Genomic DNA, 19,805 nt, shown 5'->3' with positions numbered 1-19,805 from the left:
AGGAGAACAAAGGACTGTGAAGCTTTAGGCAAAAAAAAAAAAAAACTTGTGCAGGGAGCTACAGAGAAACAAAACAGACTTGATGTGAGTTGAACATCCTTTGTTCTTCTGACCCTGAACTGTAAAACACATTTTTTTAATTAGCTGTGCAAGCATGGGTTGCAAGGACAGAACATTTATTGTGAAGCTGGAGGTAGACTGAGTAGTGTATAGCAGGCTGTAGTGAGAAATAGTGCAAGTGACAGTAATAAACAAGTAGATAAATAAATAATGGACATTTACATTGCCCTTATTTTGTAGTATATTATACTAAGTACTTACACTCATTTATTTATGGTTATGTTCTTTTTTATTTCTGTAAAATAAATACACAGTATGAGATCTAAAACCTCAGCTTTAATATATTTTCAAAGCAGGACATGTCTGTCTTGGTCATATGCCACTGTTTCTGTGCCTTCTTTTCTTTAGTAATGTTTATATGTATATATATGTATATATATGTATATATATATATATATATATATATATATATATATATATATATATATATATATTTTTTTTTTTTGAAATGTGAGAACATTTATACCTGATTTATAAAATGTTATTTTTTTTTATTGTTTTTATATATATGTCCAGTTCATGTAATTTAGCAAGTGATTGTAGAAGGTTATTTAAGCAGTTTGCTCCTTCAGTTTACTGATCAGCTCTATCTGTGGTGTTGGATCAAAGTGTTAAACTTCTAAAGTTTTTATACTAAAGCAGCTGTTTTTTCCTTCACACTTGTGTGTTTCATTTTTTTATTTTAGTTTTTCTTTGCATGTAATACTGTGGGCTACTAGTTTTGTTTCTTGCTTCCCTTTTGTATTGCTAATGAAATGGCATTAGCATTATTTTGTATTCTGATGACTCCACAAATCATATATGGAATGTGTCATAGATTTATGGTATGCACTAGATATTGAGTTAAAGGGAAATGCAGAAGTGTGGCAGAATCTAAAAATATGGATCAGAAGTATATGTCAACTTTATCTCTGCCATTAGGCTTATTTATTTGTGTTTTATTTTTGATTTGTTTTGATCAGTTTTTCTGTATTTCCAACTTCTGATTTTTTATGTCTTTAAGTTTCAAGATCCCTCATTAGCTCAAAATACAATACTCATTGCATAGCCAGAAGAAGGCTGTATAAAAATGGTGCTTCTAACATGGATAGGAGAACTTCTTGGACAGTTATAAGATAAGGGATAACGCAGGACAACCAAATTTTACCATGCACTTAACACCACTGAGATGTTGTCATATTACCTTAAGTGACTTGGAAAGTGAAGGTCAGTAAATTTCCTGTAGGTTTTCTGGGCGTATGAGATGGGCTTTGCATTGGAACACTGCGCTACCCCACTAGCATATTTGTGCAGAAATGGGCATGACATATTTGATTGACATGCGAAGGCCATGTGACATTGCGTGCTAATCATGCCTGGCTGACAAGGCATGCAGATTTGCAAGTTGAATAATGAATATTCATAGTGAGTATTCATACCATCGTATTGTACGTACTGCAGAAAATGGGCATTCTTGGGGAGTTATTCTGTCATATTAATTCTGTGTTTTTCAGTTGTTGCAGAATCACATTTATTAAACATTATTAAACATTATTAAACCAAATAACAGTTTCACTTCATAGACGGGCACAAACTCTGTATTTACTCTCTAATGTTTTTCTGCTGCACTCTTCCGGTACCAATGCCAGGCATAATGAAAAGAAAATTAAAGCCAACAAGGCTATTCTTTACAGTTGTAGTATAGTATAGTTTTGCGGTTTTACTATAATACAGTTTTCTTGGCCTGGTTATGTCATGCTTTAATTCTGTTGTATAATTATGTATTAACACCCCTTCATAGTGTTTACTATACTTTTGCACAGTAATCGCTTCTGCAGGGGGGCAGGCCCCCTTGCAACCCCCATTTTTTTAAATTTGCTCAGTTCTTCACAAATATTTCCACACCTCCACAACTACCCTTTACTATGTTATTCCACAGTAATGGGACCCATCTGTATGATGATTGAGGGTTGCTGCATGAGGTATGTTTACTACATGGAATGCACTGAATTCCGTTGCTGCTTTTTAAAGTAATTAACAGCAATGGCAGTACATTTATATTTGCAATATTTCGCTAGAAAAAGTGGGAATGACGATTAAAGTGTACTAGTTGAAAAGTACTGCATTCCGTAGCTGCTTTTTAATATAGTTAACAGTGACAGGTTTTCCACTATCTTCTTTCTCTGTGTTTGCATGGAAATAACATATAAACAGTAAAGACGCTTGGTTGGCAACTATTGTGAATGCACTACAAATCAATGTTTTACATATTTATTTAGGCAACAGAGATGTGCTGATGTTTATTCAGAAGCAGACGAACACTAACCGTCACATGGAGGGTGTTGGGCGGGATTTGGGCAGTGCTTGCTACTGCGCATCTGGTGGGGTAGTGTTCCAATACAAAACCATGAGAAGATGTAGCCCTGGATAACATACATTGGTATGTGCTATTTTATGATGGATCACACTGGCATACTCAATGTTAAGTGAAAAAAAGTAAACTAGAGAAAGCAGAGATGTTGATTTGTCAGACTGAAGCAGACTTCTTTTTCATATCCCTTGTTCAGGAGACTCCCATCATGCATGTTATTACTTGTGCAGTCTGTACTATAGCACTGCTTATTTTGGAGAGACAATGTAATAGCTCTCTCAGACATCACATTCTCCAATGACGGGGGATGAGGTTCCAGTTTGGGACCATTTGCAGTGTGTGTTAAGTGTGTCAGGAATGGATCCATCCCCTGGCAGTGATGGGGTTGAACTATGGGGCCACCATTAAGAAGCATTCCACAGGAGGAGCCCGAGTAACATCTCAGAACAACAAGCAGTGTGTCAGCTCTGTGCCTCTTGATGTGGGACAATGTCTATCTCAAGTCAAAACCCTCCCAAGGCCACTTAAATCAGACTAGATGGCAGTTATATGTGGCTTGAAGGCACCATTGACCACCACTGACCTCAATAGCATGGTCTTATTGTACTGATACTTCAAGTCACAGAACAGTTCATGCATGTCCTCCTGTTTCTGCACACACTTACTTGCTCCACAGTGTTATGCATAAGTGCTGTTGGCTCCTGGATCACCAACTTGCACATCAGCTGGTTGATTCTGAGTGTTGCATGCATACTGGAGACATGGCATCATGCGACTCCCCTCTGTCTCCCAGTAATGGTGGTTATGGCCATGTCAGAGGCATTGTGTATATCAAAGGTTGTGTCTGGCAGTGATGCAGTACAAACCCATGTGGACTGTCACATACAGGTGGCATGTCATGCTCCAATGAGGCTTTGTTCTCAGCAGCTGTTTCCACAGTGACCTCTGGATTTGGGTGTTCCTTCCTCCAGGCAGGCTGTAGATAATGTCACCATGTCATCAGACTATGTTGTCTACATGTGACTGTTAATGCCATCCAAAACAGATCTAATGATGTCAGCTCTTGGTTGTCCACTATGCTGGACCATCCATCAGTGGAAACAATGAGTTTATGAAATATGACACCATTGTGAGCCCACTGATTGTATGGTTGTATTATCCCTTATGGTATGAACACAGTGGTGTATCATAAACATGGGTCTGTGTTAGTTTGTCAAAGTCTAATTACAGCAAATGGCTGTTCATCAAACCAAAATCACTGAATGGCCATTCAGTGAGCGTTTTTCCCAGGGAAGGAAATGACTTGGCCAGCATACAGAAATTTGTCCTTTTCCCCACTGTAGTGCGATCTTGGAGTTAGTGTATATATAAGTAGGGGGTGGGGGTGTAGCCCTCCATTTTGGTGGGTTTGATGTAGTGTGTGTGTGTGACAGCCATTCACTGCAAATAGACTTCGACAAACTGATATAGACCCCATAAACGTTAATGTACAGCACTCCACATAACCCATGCACATAAATTACTGGGCAGGATGTTTGATTTGTAGGGCAAAGGTGCCACTCATCAGTAGCCACAACCACTCCACCTTATGGATACTTGTCATACCAATGTAGTGTGGTCAGTACTAATCAGCTGCATCACCTACAGACGCACACAGGTTGTAGGTGTCAGGCCAGCACCTATATGCAAACCACCATCTGGTATGAGGGACTGATTCTTCTGTGTATTGTGTGGCACTAAAAGCTTTTCGACCTCCATCAGCTGCTTCAGTGCTGGTCTCTATGCCCCATGGTGATCCTATCCACTGTAGCGTCCAAAGCATTCTGTTTGCACAGGAGAGCATATCTGGAATCCTCCTTTGTACCTGTTGGAACATATAAACACCGCTAGATCTGGTCCCTGTTCTGCTGCTGTGCATCTCACATGGCATACTTGTGGAAGCCCTACAGTAGTACATTATTTTCCTGTCTTGTGGATTTCCCCAGGTGCTGCCTCCCTCAGGTGACTATAGTCGTTTCTGTACATCCGTAGGCAAAACGTGTAATTTAATGCATGTTGTGCATGCTTATGCCATACACATCTTATTATCTATGGCCTTCTCCAACTGTGTCTGTCTGGGTATCACCTGCATATTCTGTGTTTGGCCTCTGCATATGGTACTGTATCCTGCAACTATGTAGAGCAAGAACAATCCTCACCCCTATATATACTATGGTATTTCATGTGGTGTTATATGGTCCCCTACATCCTCCTCCAGGCTTACACAACCAGTGCCATATGAATGTGTAGTGGCCTTGCATGCGCCACGTTTAGGCACCTGGTAGCCTCTGTACCCACAAGCTGTCACCTGACTGTGTGGCTGTTGCCATCACTGTGTGTGTGCTGTATCTGAGGTAGAATATTCCCACATCCGCAAACCTTGTATATATGTCACTTACACACTGTCCTTTAATTTGTCTGACAAGCACCACAGTTACTGCAGGAGTGCAAACATGCATTACCAGACCAGTTCTCTTTCCTTCTTTCTGAAATGTTCCTTGTACACAGCACTTTGAGTTATATGAAGCCTATTTTATGTGTTTCAAAGGGGTCTTGCTCAAGATAGCAGCAGTGCTTTATATAACTAGCACTGGCCACTGTAGGAGATGAGAATACTGATGAAGTTATATAGTGCTGATCTCTAACACTGCTTAGTCTGTACACTGTGTTATCTGTACCTAGAGGCATTTGGCATGTGCATACTATGTACATTGATACGTATATGCATGCACCAGGCCAGAGATCGCGTGTAGTATCTCACTGTGATGCAGCACTATGTTACATACTATGTACAATGATATAATGATACATGTATGCATGCAGCAGGCCAGGGACCTCATGTAGTATCTCACTGTGGTGCAGCACTGTGTTACATACTATGTTCAATTATATGTATATGCATGCACCAGGCCAGGGACCTCATGTAGTATCTCACTGTGGTGCAGCACTCTGTTGGATACTATGTACAATGATACGTATATGCATGCACCAGGCCAGGGACCTCATGTAGTATCTCACTGTGGTGCAGCACTGTGTTACATACTATGTACGATGATACATATATGCATGCACCAGGCCATGGACCTCATGTAGTGTCTCACTGTGGTGCAGCACTATGTTACATACTATGTACGATGATACGTATATGCATGCACCAGGGACCTCATGTAGTATCTCACTGTGGTGGAGCACTGTGTTTCATACTATGTACAGAGATACGTAAATGCATGTACCAGGCCAGGGACCTCATGTACTATCTCACTGTGTTACATACTATGTACAATGATACGTATATGCATGCACCAGGCCAGGGAACACTTGTAGTGTCTCACTGTGGTGCAACACTGTGTTCCATACTATGTACAATGATACATGTATGCATCCACCAGGTCAGGGACCTCATGTACTATCACACTGTGGTGCAGCACTGTTACATACTATGTACAATGATACATATATGCATGCACCAGGCCAGGGACCTCATGTAGTGTCTCACTGTTGTGCAGCACTGTGTTACATACTATGTACAATGATACGTATATACATGCACTAGGCCAGGGACCTCATGTATTGTCTCACTGTGGTGCAGCACTATGTTACAAACTATGTACAATGATATGTATATGCATGCACCAGGCCAGGGACCTCATGTACTATCTCACTGTGGTACAGTACTGTGTTACATACTATGTACACTGATACATACATGCATCCACCAGGTCAGGGACCTAATGTAGTATCTCACTGTGGTGTAGCACCGTGTTACATGACTCGATTTAACAGTGTGCATCCAGGTGTACAAGCTGTCCATATTGCTCCTCAAATAGACCTGTGGTGCAGTACTGTGTTTCATACTATATACAATGATATGTATATGCATCCACCAGGTCAGGGACCTAATATACTATCTCACTGTGGTGCAGCACTGTGTTACATACTATGTACAATGATACGTATATGCATGCACCAGGCCAGGGATGTCATGTAGTGTTTCACTGTGGTGCAGCACTATGTACAATGATATGTATATGCATGCACCAGGCCCTGGACCTCATGTAGTGTCTCACTGTGGTGCAGCACCATGTTACATACTATGTACAGTGATATGTATATGCATGCACCAGGCCAGGGACCTCATGTAGTATCTCACTGTGGTGCAGCACTCTGTTACATACTATGTACAATGATATGTATATGCATGCAGCAGGCCAGGGACCTCATGTAGTATCTGTGTGTTACATACTATGTACAATGATATGTATTTGCATGCACCAGGCCAGGGATGTCATGTAGTGTTTCACTGTGGTACAGCACTGTGTTACATACTATGTGCAATGATACGTATATGCATGTACCAGGACAGGGACCTCATGTAGTATCTCACTGTGTTACATACTATGTACGATGATACATATATGCATCCACCAAGTCAGGGACCTCGTGTAGTATCTCACTATCATGCAGCTTTTGTGTACTATACTATGTGATACAATATGTATGGCATGCACGGGGGGGGGATTGGTAGTGTCTAGTGTCTGTGTGTGGTGCTATGTACAATCACATACTATGTGCATATTAGGTGCATGCACCAGGCCGGACCTCATGTACTATCTCACTGTTGTACAGCACTGTCTTTCATACTATTTACAATGATGCCAGGGAGCTCTTGTGTCTCACTGTGGTGCAGCACTGTGTTCCATACTATGTACAATGATACATATATGCATGCACCAGGCCAGGGGCCTCATGTAGTGTCTCAGTGTGGTGCAGCACTCTGTTACATACTATGTACAATGATATGTATATGCATGCACCAATCCAGTGACCTCATGTAGTATCTCACTGTGGTGCAGCACTGTGTTCCATACTATATACAATGATACGTATATGCACGCACTAGGCCAGGGAGCTCTTGTAGTGTCTCACTGTGGTGCAGCACTGTGTTCCATACTATATACAATGATACATATATGCATCCACCAGGTCAGGGACCTCATGTACTATCTCACTGTGGTGCAGCACTGTGTTACATACTATGTACAATGATACGTATATGCATGCACCAGGCCAGGGACCTCATGTAGTGTCTCACTGTGGTGCAGCACTGTGTTACATACTATGTACAATGATACGTATATGCATGCACCAGGCCAGGGACCTCACGTATTGTCTCACTGTGGTGCAGCACTATGTTACATACTATGTACAATGATATGTATATGCATGCACCAGGCCAGGGACCTCATGTACTATCTCACTGTGTTACATACTATGTACAATGATACATATATGCATCCACCAGGTCAGGGACCTCATGTAGTATCTCACTGTGGTACAGCACTGTTTTACATACTATGTACAATGATACATATATGCATGCACCAGGCCAGGGGCCTCATGTAGTGTCTCAGTGTGGTGCAGCACTCTGTTACATACTATGTACAATGATACGTATATGCATGCACCAGGCCAGTGACCTCATGTAGTATCTCACTGTGGTGCAGCACTGTGTTCCATACTATATACAATGATACGTATATGCACGCACTAGGCCAGGGAGCTCTTGTGTCTCACTGTGGTGCAGCACTGTGTTCCATACTATGTACAATGATACGTATATGCATCCACCAGGTCAGGGACCTCATGTACTATCTCACTGTGGTGCAGCACTGTGTTACATACTATGTACAATGATACGTATATGCATGCACCAGGCCAGGGACCTCATGTAGTGTCTCACTGTGGTGCAGCACTGTGTTACATACTATGTACAATGATACGTATATGCATGCACCAGGCCAGGGACCTCATGTATTGTCTCACTGTGGTGCAGCACTATGTTACATACTATGTACAATGATATGTATATGCATGCACCAGGCCAGGGACCTCATGTACTATCTCACTGTGGTACAGTACTGTGTTACATACTATGTACAATGATACGTATATGCATGCACCAGGCCAGGGATTATAGGTTCATAGGTTCATACTAGGCTATCTGCCCTAGGGCAGTTATAAGCCTAGCCAGAGTGTGTGTGGCTTTCACCACCCTTTAGGATGAGAATACTATACCCATTAGTTTGCTGTGCCTCTGTCCAGCAGTGACAGAGATGATTATCTCCCATCCACTCGTCAAGATTTCTCTTGAACAGAGTCAGTGAGGGGCTCTGCCTCACATGGACTGGGATTCTGTTCCATAGTGTAGGGAGTCTCTGGGTATTGAATCTGTCCCTCCAGCACGTCCTATTTATATCCGTGTTGAGGTTTAAGTCTCTTGCTCTCGTGGCTCTGGTGGATTTGGAATTTTTTAGGTCGAGCATGTCCATTAATTCCGGGTTGGACATGGCCTTGTATGTCAGGCACAGATCACCTCTGAGCAGACGGTATGCGACTGAATAGAGCTGGAGTTTCTTCAGTCGGGGATCATATGACATATGTTTGAGCCCCTTTATCCTTTTGGTGAGGAATTTTTGGGGTCTTTCCAACTGCTGCAGGTGTCGGGTAAGGTACATTCGGCGTTGTACTCCATCATTGGTCTGATAAGTGAAGAGTACAGGGGTACAATGACCTCTCCTGATCTGGATGTGAATCCCTTCATGATCAGGTGGGCAATGTGAGTGTCAAAAGAGAGGTTACTGTCAACTTGGGTCCCCAGGTCCCTGATAACTTCTTCCGTGTTTAATGGATTACCACCTATGTGGTAATTAGGGGTTACCTTGTTTTTCCCAAAGGGTATGACTATACATTTTTTGGCATTTAGCTTAAGGCCATGGCTCTGGCACCAGTTATCCATTTCTATGAGACCTCTCTGGAGGATGTCTGTGTCTGATGGAGTGTCAATTATGGTGCCCAGTTTGCAGTCATCTGCAAATTTTGTCAGCCACAATCCCCCTATGTTTGTCTGCACTTCAGAAAAATAAATGCCGAACAAGAGGGGCCCAGGACTGAGCCCTGTGGGACATCGCGCTTAGAGTCTGACATGGCACCAGCAACTCTAACCCTGTGTGTTCTGTCCTTGAGCCAGTTTGCAACCCATCTTGTGACATATGGGTTTACATCTAAGCTGGTGAGCTTTTCTATGATGCCCGAGTGGGGTATTGTGTCGACGCTTTGCTAGGTCAAGGTAGGCTGTGTGAACTGCCTTACCTCATCAATGGCCTTAGTGACTGTTTCAAAAGTCGACCAAGTTCAAGAGGCAGGATCTGCCCTTGACAAAGCCAAATTGTAGGATCCAGTGTCTGTAGGTCCCCAATGTCTTTATTTATGAGTTCCATTATGATCCTCTCCATAGCTTTGCAGACAAGGCTCGTCAAGCTTATGGGCGGTAATTTCCAGGGTCAAGCACCGCCTTTGTGGAGTGGGACCACAGTTGCCGTCGCCATTCTTTGGGTGCGTATCCAAAAGTAAGGCTAAGATTAAACAGCAGCCTTATGTGTGGGTTTAGTTCCTCATTGAGTTAAATTAGCACGGCGTGGCACACAGCAGGGGACACCGTCCGGTCCCATTGATGTTGTGTTTTTGCTTTAGAGCAGCTCTCACCTGGGCATCTGAGATGTTTGGGAGGCTAGACTCTGGTGGGATAGATATTTCTCCTTTTGGGGGAGGAGGGAGAAATTTGCACTGAACCTGTTTGCCAGTATGTTGGCAATGTCTGTGGGTTCAGTGATTTTTTATCATTTTGGACTAATTCTGAGCATATCTGGGAGTTTCCACCCAGGTTTCTAACATAGCTAAAGAAGTCCTTATGATTGTCTTTTGTGTCATTAGTGATTTTTCTCTCAAAGTTGGCCTTGGATGATTTTATGAGTGATCGTAGTTTTGCTAATATTGATCAGAGATGCCTTCCCTTTAGGGATTTTGCTCTGTCATGTAGTAGCTTTCTCCTCTTGTTGTAGAGTTTGTTTATTGCTGGGGACCACCAGACCGGGCGCCTGCCTTTGGTGGAAAGGGTCTTGATTTTATTAGGGATTGCTTGATCCATACATTCCTGGAGGTGCTCGTAGAAGGCATGTGTGGGTTTCAGCAGCGTGGGTTGTGGTTTCCACTGGCTCGGGGCCTTGAAGGATACCACTCCAGTCTTAAGAAGTGTGAAGTTTGCTTTTGAGAAGTTCTTCACTGTGGTCTTTTGCTGGGGTGGGGCGGGATGTGGATCTCCAATGAGATTAATTTATGGTCTGATCTCACCAATGAGGATATACTTGTGTGGAGCATTTTGTCCCCATGTTTGTGATGATCAGGTCTAGTATATTTTCTCCTCTTGTGGGAATGGTGACTAGTTGTTCCATAGCATTTGACTTTATGAACTCCAGGAACCTTTGGGCTAGGGTGTTGGGGCTTGAATAATGTTCCCAGTCTATGTTTGGGTAGTTGAAGTCACCCAATATGATGGTGTTTGGAGAGACATTCATACTCTCCAGTGTCTTTAGGAAGGCTGTGTGGGTTTCCTGAGTTTGAGAAGGTGGTCTGTAGCATGCTACAAACTGTAGGGCAGTTTTACCTATGGTTAATTGCACCTGGATGGTCTCCGATGCTTCGTGCGTTGCCACTAACCTGGAGGTGTAGTGTTTCACTGTGGTGCAGCACTATGTACAATGATATGTATATGCATGCACCAGGCCGGGACCTCATGTAGTGTCTCACTGTGGTGCAGCACCATGTTACATACTATGTACAGTGATACGTATATGCATGCACCAGGCCAGGGACCTCATGTAGTATCTCACTGTGGTGCATCACTCTGTTACATACTATGTACAATGATATGTATATGCATGCAGCAGGCCAGGGACCTCGTGTAGTATCTGTGTGTTACATACTATGTACAATGATATCTATTTGCATGCACCAGGCCAGGGATGTCATGTAGTGTTTCACTGTGGTACAGCACTGTATTACATACTATGTACAATGATACGTATATGCATGTACCAGGACAGGGACCTCATGTAGTATCTCACTGTCATGCAGCCGTGTGTTATATACTATGTACAATAATACGTATATGCATCCACTAGGCCAGGGATTGCGTGTAGTATCTCACTGTGGTGCAGCACTGTGTTACATACTATGTACAATCATACGTATATGGATCCACCGGGTCAGGGACCTCATGTAGTATCTCACTGTGATGCAGCACTGTGTTACATACTCTGTAAGATGATACATACATGCATCCACCAGGTCAGGGACCTCATGTAGTATCTCACTGTGGTGCAGCACTGTGTTTCATACTATGTACAATGATACGTATATGCATGTACCAGGCCAGGGACCTCATGTACTATCTCACTGTGTTACAGCACTGTTTTACATACTATGTACAATGATACGTATATGCATGCACCAGGCCAGGGAGCTCTTGTAGTGTCTCACTGTGGTGCAACACTGTGTTCCATACTATGTACAATGATACATATATGCATCCACCAGGTCAGGGACCTCATGTACTATCTCACTGTGGTGCAGCACTGTGTTACATACTATGTACAATGATACATATGTGCATGCACCAGGCCAGGGACCTCATGTAGTGTCTCACTGTGGTGCAACACTGTGTTCCATACTATGTACGATGATCCAGGCCAGCGACCTCATGTATTGTCTCACTGTGGTGCAGCACGATGTTACATACTATGTACTGATATGTATCTCACTGTGTTACATACTATGTACAGTAATACATATATGCATCCACCAGGTCAGGGACCTCATGTAGTATCTCACTGTGGTGCAACACTGTGTTCCATACTATGTACAATGATACGTATATGTATGTACCAGGCCAGGGATCTCATGTACTATCTCACTGTGGTACAGCACTGTTTTACATACTATGTACAATGATACATATGTGCATGCACCAGGCCAGGGACCTCATGTAGTGTGTCAGTGTGGTGCAGCACTCTGTTACATACTATGTACAATGATACGTATATGCATCCACCAGGTCAGGGACCTCATGTACTATCTCACTGTGGTGCAGCACAGTGTTACATACTATATACAATGATACGTATATGCATCCACCAGGTCAGGGACCTCATGTACTATCTCACTGTGGTGCAGCACAGTGTTACATACTATATACAATGATACGTATATGCATCCACCAGGTCAGGGACCTCATGTACTATCTCACTGTGGTGCAGCACTGTGTTACATACTATGTACAATGATACATATGTGCATGCACCAGGCCAGGGACCTCATGTACTATCTCACTGTGGTGCAGCACTGTGTTACATACTATGTACGATGATATGTATATGCATGCACCAGGCCATGGACCTCATGTACTGTCTCACTGTGGTGCAGCACTATGTTACATACTATGTACAATGATATGTATATGCATGCAGCAGGCCAGGGACCTCATGTAGCATCTCACTGTGGTGCAGTACTCTTGTTACATACTATGTACAATGATATGTATATGCATGCACCAGGCCAGCAATGTCATGTAGTGTTTCACTGTGGTGCAGCACTGTGTTACATACTATGTACAATGATACGTATATGCATCCACCAGGCCACAGATCGCGTGTAGTATCTCACTGTGGTGCAGCACTGTGTTTCATACTATGTACAATGATACGTATATGCATGTACCAGGCCAGGGACCTTATGTACTATCTCACTGTGTTACATACTATGTACAGTGATACATATATGCATCCACCAAGTCAGGGACCTCATGTAGTATCTCACTGTGGTGCATTACTATGTACGATGATACATACATGCATCCACCAGGTCAGGGACCTCATGTAGTATCTCACTGTGGTGCCGCACCGTGTTACATGATGTGATTTAACAATGTGCGTCCAGGTGTACAGGCTGTCTATATTGCTCCTCAAATAGACCTAGTGAATGGTCATGGCTGTCTTCTCCAGATAGAACTGCAGGGCTCCTGCATGGCATACCAGGGAAAACAATATTTTATATTCTGTTCCCTTCTTTCTGCAGAGGAACTTTAAGGAGCACATTCTCAGGAAGTATGCTGGCCCTGTTAAAAAGACTGATGCTTGCATTGACCTGTTGCATCCCCCATACAGGTTGTATGTAATGAATGGACTTAAAATATGTTATTTGTGCTAATTCTCCACTTCTATTCCACAATTCTGTTTAAGTGCTTCCATGTTATTGTGAATCTACCACAAGTGGATTTCATAATGTGTATTCAAATGAGGGGTGGAGAGCAATTCTTCTGAAGAAGCATTGCTGTGCAAGTTCCTGTTTGACTGCTAAGTCAGCGGTGCATTTTAACAACGTGGTTATAGGCTCTGAAGGCTGTGCTGCCCTTCACACCTATGTAAGTTTTAATTACTACCTGTTAAGTTGTGTTGAACTATGTCAATAAGCTTCTCTTTGCTGCACCCAAAGCAAAAAGTCAGAAACAGAAGCTGGACTCAAAACAGTAAAATACATATTAAACCAAGTTTAAAATAACTGCATGAAAAGTGATGTAATGAGAAGTGGTGATAATTGTTTCTAGCCAAGTGACTTATACAGGAAATCGCAGAAGAAGGGTACACGACAGTAGTGTCTATTGTAACATTGTTACAGTCTCAGAATTCAAGAATTCACATGCCGTCTTAAATGAAGAGCTAAAGCAAATGAATTATGAAGCGTGGAGGTTTATAATTACTTATTGTAATTACAGTTAGCGCCCATGTGCTTACTGTACGAGTCTGAGCAAGCGGGTTAACCAGACAGTGCTCTGGGGCATTTGGGCAATTAGTGTAGGCTCCTCAGTGATCTCTTGAACTGCATGCCTTTTAACCCCTTATTCTGAATTGTCTTGCATGATGTAAAGGACATGAAAAGTCACTGTCTACTAGAAATTTGGTAAATTCTGTCTAAAGTTAAGAGAGAGTTGTGCCGCTTCTGAAGTACTTTGGTAGAAACTGTGTTCAGCTGACACAGCTGTGTGTGTGTGTAAGCTCTATGATGTCAAGAGGTGCAAAGAAAGAAGTAAATATGCAATACATAGAAATCCATTGGAAATTGACCTTTTGTATAACATTGAAGTGTAGTGACCACTAGTAAGAAAATTGTGGTAAACTGTATGAGAAGCACAAATGAAAAGCAAGTGTTCCTGAATGGTGAGATGCTGTCACTGAGGAATTGTTTTACTTGACTCTTCTTTAAGGACTATTTAAGGACTTGCTCTAGCAATAAAAATAAGAATTAATCGCAGTTGAAGAATGTTTAGAAAATAAATTTCTGTGTTGGTGTCAGATGAAAGACTTGTATTAGAAGAGATTATGTGCCATGAAATGTATTTACTGCAATTCTGGGACAGTGTAAAACTCAGTTTGTGTGAGGTACTACCTCTTAAAATGTTAAACCATTTAACAATGAAAATGTGGTTCACTGCTCTTTGTAAGAAAGACAGTTGTACACAAATCTGGTAAAATATGGTATGATACTGCAAACTACTTGCCTTGAAAAATAAAAGGCAAACAAGGTAAAAGCAAAACAGTAAATGTGCTTCTGTCATAGAAGGTGACTAGATTTCAGTGTCCGCTAAAATACAGCATTGTGAGTCACAGAATAAAGTGGTGTTGGTCAACTGCATACTAGAGGGCAATATGTTTTTGTTAAGCTAGAAGATGCTGTTAAAAAGCAAAAACTTGGAGGAAGGATAATTGAGGCATTGTAGGGACACACCTTTAACTTCGGGTAAGCATTGAAGGTCTACAGTCCAACCTACTACAAGCCAAGTTGTGCAGGAAGAAGGAAGTAGGACAGTGTCAGCATACATAATCTGTAAGAATTCATGACATTAACTGTGTGTTTATACTGGCAAAAGATAGCCGCGGGTTCTATGACTATGCAAAGCAAATTAGTAGTAAAATTGAGACAAATGGTCTCGGAAACGGAAAATAAAAATGGCAGAGAGTGTAAAATGTTGGTGGCTGGCCTTTAATAACACTTGGAGAGGTGTGCAACTGTGAGTAACTAGCTTTTCAAAAAAGGAAAGAGAATTAAAGTATTTTTATTATTTCAGTATTCTGAGTGCACGTAGTGGTGATACGACTGCACTTTTCTGCTCTGTTCCATCTGATTGCATTTTTTAGTTTGTTCTGGGACCTTAGTCTTGTATATTAATTAGCATTTGTGGGAAGATTGTGTTTTATTTCCACAAGTAGAATTACTTGTTAAAACTATCCATTTGTATTTTAAACCCTGCTGGGTCATAGCCTTGTAGTTTAATTCACAGTTGTGGCAGAACTGCATATTCCTACCAGATTTCTGCCTTAATCATTTATTACTGCATTTTTCCCATAAATAGTGTTACTGGTAAATTTCTGCATAGTCTGGTGCCTTAAACTGTTCAATAGTGAGAGAAGTGTCCCTGCCCCAGTTTGTGATTTACTGTTTATCATTTACCTGCCCCATCCCCCACTAACACGTTAAGCTAAAGTTTGCTAGGCTCTGTAGCTAACCTCCTTGTCCTTGAAGGTATTGCAACCTTCTGCTGCTGTTGTTTTATAAGGCTGTGCCTTTGCTCTCCATCCCTGATTTCCAAAGTCCCTCCCTCCACTCCTTTATTGCTGGGGAGGTTAGGAGGGTGGCCTAATTGTTAAGGTGTTTGCCTTACAAATGCAAGGTGCAGGGTTTGAGTCTCACAAGGGATAATTTGGCTAGGCTTAAAATGGCTCATAAGGACAGTTAGCCTAGTACTAACCTTACTTCTTCTTCTTTCAGCTTTTCCCGGTTAGGGGTCGCCACAGCGGATCACCTTGTCCGCTCATGATTGGCAGTGGAGTTTTACGGTGTCGAGTTGCAAGCCCGGTGCCCAACCTTCCACAGAAGGCACGTACACACTCACACCTAGGGCCAATTTAGAGTGTCCAATCCACCTACAGCATGTCTTTGGGATGTGGGAGGAAACCGGAGCACCCGGAGGAAACCGATGCGAACACAGGGAGGACATGCAGACTCCGCACAGAAGGCACCCTAGCCGAGGATCGAACCGGAGAACCTCTTGCTGTGAGGCGGCAATTCTAACCACTGCACCACCGTGGCCGCCTTGAACCTATTAACTGCTGTATAAGCTATTTATGTACTCTTCCCAACCATTGTTTCCCACAAGCCCATGATACTGAGTGCCCATCTAGCAAACCAGTATTGTTTTTGAGTAAACCTCCTTTACTACATACTGTCTCCAGCCCATTTTCCTAGAGTTTAGCAAAGCTTGTAGTCCTAGCCTGCATTCCAGAAGAGTTTTACTTGTATCCAGTCCCATCCAGGTAAAGTTAAGAACCTTTGATTGCTAAATCGCACTTAAGTTACTTTGAGTGATTGCTTTTGTTTCCTGCTTTTATGTGTGCATTTCGTTGATTTGTTTTGTAAAAAAATAAATACAATAATAATAAAATAATAAAATGGTCTTCTTGTAACTGTTACTGTCTTAAATTACAGTCGGTAATGGATTTTCAGCTAGTAGTTTAAGTGGTTTATGTTAGCATTGCACTTGTGGGTCTCTTCTACTGTGTTTTTACATTGAGGAGCGGGTTTACTGTTCTTGGTCTTGTGGCAGAAGGTGTTTGCCTAGTATATCTGTGTTGGGAAATACACAAAATGATTCCTAGTGTAGACATTTTATTTGCCAGAGGGCTCATTATTTAGTTTTCTGTTTTTTTCTGTGCTGCTATAAATTTTGCATGTTTGTGTGAGTTAGCAGTACAGTAGCAAGCACCTAGAAAGCTCTTTAACGGTCCATAAAACTGTATCATGTGAAGCAGCAATGTAGTGCAAATACCTTGTGCGCCAACAAGCTTAGAGCAGGTAGTTGGGCCTTGAATGGCAATACCTACAGATTCAGTTGAATTCAGTACTGTGTAAGCATTAAAGTTAGTAGAATTTTGTACTTTTTAGCATAATCTGACCCAATAAAGCACCCTTAATGGCCTTCTGACCCCAATACACCACTCCCTTGTAGCTCAGATATCAAAGGATTGGACAGTATGGAGATGTAATTTTCTAACTTCTCTGTAGCCACCTTGGTGGAGATGGGCATCTTGAGATAATGTAGCAATTGTGCCATGTTTCAAAATCCTTAATCAGATACAGTGTGTGAGAGGTAACAATGGAGGCTAAACTCTCACATGCAAGTCCACATCAAGTTGTAGAAACAACACACACATAGACTTTCATAAAACTGAGGGACTTAAAAGGGATTTTCCTAAACAAAAAAGATCACCTAGACCATCCACTGTTAAAGCTATGCCTCAGCAAGCCTAAAAGCACTCAGAAAAACAATACCCAACACTACAAATACTGCCACTGTCAGTGGAGCCCCAAACGGTAAGCCCCTAAGGCAAGCAAGCACACTTCCCATGCCTCCCATCATAGGGGACTTTATTGTAAGATGTACTGATGCCCTTTAACCAGGCTGAACAAAGAGAAGAAAAGGGTTAGTTGCTTATCTGGAGCCAGGATCCACCAAATCACATGTGCACGGAAATCATTACACCACAGGTAATAGTATGCTTCCGTCGTAGTGCACGTAGGTGTAAATGACCTGAGCTGGACCTCTCTGGAGTATATGAAGAGGTATTATGGAGCTTTCAGACTGTGTCTCAGGCTGGTATTAGCCCGGCACTGAGCAGTTATTGCCATCACTGAGAATGATGCCACAATATGAGTAACAAGATGATTGATTTCAGCAACAGCCTGTCTTTCTGGTGTCATTTAAATGGGTTCCAGTTTCTGTCAGCGTGGGAGGACATGGTTAACAGACCACGGTGCTTTGCCAAGGATGGTCTGCACCTGTCCCTCTAGGCTTTTGAATACTGGCTAAAACTTTATCCCCCCCCCCATAGTGCCTTTTTAGTCAATGCCAAATTGACAAACCTTTGAACGTGGCAAAATTAACTCCACTGAACCTCAAGGTGTCACTGCTCAGTAATAGGAGCCTAAATAAAAAAATAAGACTCCCTCCAAGCCCTCTTTACACTTGAATATAGATATCTGTACAGTTACAGAGATGTGGTTTAAAGCAGGAGAGAGTACCCTGGCAGAGCCAGGTTTCATCACCTTCCACACTTTTAGACCAGTAGCTGCACAGACAAGAGCTAAAGGTAGGGCTGTCTCAATATACATCAGTAAAAAACAAGTAATCTCCGTGGTATCCCCAAAGTCTCAAAACAACCCACTAAAGTGTAGTGGGTCCAAAAAAACAAAACAGTGTAAGAAACTTCTCTGTGTGGAAGAGTTTCAGTACATATATTTCTAGTTAATCACTGCATATTAATCAGATCAGACAATAGTAGTAAAAGTAGCGAACTTAAACTCGTCTTACGTTAAACAAAACAAAAAATAATAATAGAAAATATATAATTGTACAGCATTACTAAGTATTCAAAAGTAATCCAAGCAAGGCAGGCAGTCTGTTTCCAGTTGAAAATCCTGCTGGCAGGTTGCCCTCAGTCGGCCTGATTAACAAAGTCTTGGGTCCTGCGTCAGTTGCTGTCCCTTCTTCCATGACGTCAGGGCGTCAAGGGTATAAAATATGCAGCCGACGTCATTGCATCAGTTTTTCTTGCCTCAGATGTCAGGTGCCCCCCAAATGGGGAGCAAAATATATAAATTTAAAACACAAAAAATATATATACCTCCAAACAAAAGCAAATACACCAAAAAGGCTTTTAAGCAGAGTAAAAGAAAGTAGAGGTATAGTAAGTGAAAAACAAGCGGCTGGAGAGTGGGTAACCAGGACTGCAACAGTGAATACACTTGAACATCTACATTTATGGTAAGTGAACACAACTGTAGTATGTTCTTCGTGTTTCACTGTTGCAGTCATTTGGGTAGATTTCCAAAGCTATGGTTGGGAGGATGGATTTATACAGCATTAGGACCAGCTATAAGGCCCTGCAGGACAGCAATGGCAAAGCCAGCTCAGGATTTAGAGAAGAAAGGTAAATGGTAATGTTTGGTGAACGTATGAACTGAGCTCCAGGTAGCAGCTTCTAGAATGTCTCTGGTAGGACCTCTGAGGAAGGCTGTAGAAGTAGATGCAGCCCTGGTGGAATGAGATCTGATCCCCTGGGGGAGAGTCTTACCATGGTGCACATAGCAGAAACGGATACGATGGCTTATCAATTTGGAAATAGTCTGCTTTGAAATATCCTTTCCCTCTGCCCCTGCAGCAACTGCCACCAGTAGTTGTTCAGATTTTTTTAGAGATTTTGTCCTGTTTAAGTAAAATCTAAGTTGTCTATGTACATTCAATGAATGTAGAATCCGCTCCCCCTTGTTCTGCGGATTGGGAAAGAAAGTT

The 19,805-nt window shown here is 42.1% G+C and overlaps 1 protein-coding gene across 1 annotated transcript in view; it reads left to right on the top strand.

The window, feature by feature from the left end:
• The window catches only part of LOC122798684 (zinc finger protein 808-like), a 334,416-nt gene that overhangs the window by 293 nt on the left and 314,318 nt on the right, over positions 1 to 19,805 (top strand). The gene's annotated exons all lie outside the window — the stretch shown is intronic.

The sequence above is a fragment of the Protopterus annectens genome, chromosome 3.part1, assembly GCF_019279795.1.
Source record: "Protopterus annectens isolate FY-2018-M chromosome 3.part1, PAN1.0, whole genome shotgun sequence".
Taxonomy (NCBI): domain Eukaryota; kingdom Metazoa; phylum Chordata; order Ceratodontiformes; family Protopteridae; genus Protopterus; species Protopterus annectens.
The sequence above is the reverse complement of the archived record's forward strand: the minus strand, read 5'-3'. Positions and strand labels throughout refer to the sequence as shown.